Raw genomic sequence first — 2,310 nt, forward strand, 5'->3', positions numbered from 1 at the left:
GTGTATTGCCCCGACTTTAAAAAAATGGGGCTGTATTTGACTGGTTAAAAAGTGTGCACGTATCTCTCGAGAGAATGTTTTTCTATGAGGGAGTGGCTCGCCGTCAACGCGGTAAGAGAGCGAAATTCAGTTTCGGGCTTTGTTTTTTTTTCCCCCTTCTTCTTGGTTGAAAATTCAGGTTCGTTTTTGGTCAAAGTTTTTATGGGCGTTGACGGCGAGAAATCTCCAAAAATACTCAACGTCAGTCTTGCGGCGTCGCTAGTGGACTTGTATTTCTTGGTCTTTCACTGTATTGTATCTGACTGAATTTTGTTAAATTAAATATTTACTATTGTTTTTATCTGGAGATTTTTCTGGTTATCGTCGGTCAAGACCTATAACTTGGACACCCCACTCTATCTTGGGGATAAAGGAATTGCGAAACAACGTAAAGGAACCAGGGACGAAAGCAGCGTCTCCCCCCCCCCCCTCCAGTTGGGTTAAGAGGGAAGGGGCTGCTCAATACTTCGGTTTCCCTACAAATTCTCATTCCACCAACTATTTCTCTCTGATTAATCATGCTATCATGGATGCTATATGACTTCGATAATTACACCATGCTCAATAACAAACATAACAAAGAAAACTTGGAGCCTCCGGCCATGTATATCACACAGTAAGCCGTATTTCTTTAACACCGACCTACATATTAGTGTAGCAGGATCATACGTTTGTTCTTTTAATCCCAAATCCTGGAGAAAATCGTTCGCCCGTTGGCATAATAGGAAGGCGTAACATTGTTGTCAATAAATAAAACAATTGCTGGTAGTAGAATGGGGCAACTTTTCTAAGACAACGAAATAAGCTATTAAAACAACCGTGTCACTGCTCTGTCGACAATAAGCTTTAGATGGTTTATAGGAGAGACTCTGAAACTAAAACAAGAAGCTGAACTATGTGTTGTGTTTTAAATCATTTGTCCATTGATTTACTTTTCATATTTGTTACTTACGTTAGGATTTATTCGTCTTATTATTTAGCGTCTAAATTTTTGTTTTACGTAAGATTTTAAGTTTTAAAAGCAAGCAAATAGAATGAAATCTAGGACAGACAGGAAATCCAGCTCATCTTGGCACCGCCAATTACCTGGGAGAACTTCATTGAATTGTATTATGATCAAACAAGGTAATACTCTGCATTTTATTACGTTAGAAACATTAATTTATTCCTCTCTCAATGGGTGTGTTGAATGACTTTCATCTCGATCCTCTTGCTAATTCGTTATCTCATTACCACCATTCGTTATTGATCTCTTAATCCGACAGAAAATCAGACGAAATTTACCTTAATGACACCTCTCCGCAGTACACTGTATGTAAAAATGTATGTTGTAGTATATTAATCCAAGGTGGTAGTAAGGTTAAATGCCGCCCAGGCTACAACTAATTTCTCCCGTCTCGATTAAAAATAGCGCACTCTCTCAAAATCTGTACAAATTAACACAAAATTTCCAGACGTTTAACCGAAACCCGTTATCTTAAAAGGAGTCTTATTTAAATCGTACAAGAACGTGTTCAGGTTGCCGTCAATATGAACATGATATGAACCAAATATCAGCAGAAATTAATTTTCATTTAACAAGTGTAATAGCACCTCTTACGCTTAGCGCAACTTTGTGATAGTTCTCTTCCTACACTCCTTCCGTTCTTTTGTGCGTCTTTATTGTAGCTGCTTCTTTCGCTGTACTGATAATTATCTCAGGTTGTTTTTATTATATAAGGAGGTGAGGTTTGTTGTATTCGGTAGAGCTTCTTACCGTCCCCCTCGTGTAACCTCAAGCCACACCGGTTGCTGTTACTCTTTACCTTCCTTCCTTTCTCTTGCGTTCTCACCACTGCCGTCGTTGGTCGTGGAGCTTGCCGCTAGGTCGGCTTTAGCTGGCTCCACCGCTTCTCCAACTCCACCACTTCTCTTCACTATGGGAAGGGTATCCGGTCCGGGACTTGGACTGGATGGTTATGGGCGCCAGCAACTGTGGGTACAGCTGCAAAGTGAAGGGAAAAGGTGGACGGGGTGGGAGCTGATGATGATCGGGCTAGCAGTGGTTGGCGTGAGACTCTGGCTCAGGTCGTTTAGGGCCTTACTCCGACGAGGAGGAAAGAACACACGGGACACACAAACACTTGGCACCACTTAACTTTATTGACTTTTTTTAATCTGCGCGCCTCTGAGATACATTTCAGTGCGTTACTCTACTGTAATTCCACCCGTTGCTCGAACACTAATTTTACTTAACATACGAGTGAGACAGACAGACGCGTCCGGTCAGTT

This window comes from Cryptotermes secundus, unplaced genomic scaffold (assembly GCF_002891405.2).
Source record: "Cryptotermes secundus unplaced genomic scaffold, Csec_1.0 scaffold1364, whole genome shotgun sequence".
NCBI classification, from domain to species: domain Eukaryota; kingdom Metazoa; phylum Arthropoda; class Insecta; order Blattodea; family Kalotermitidae; genus Cryptotermes; species Cryptotermes secundus.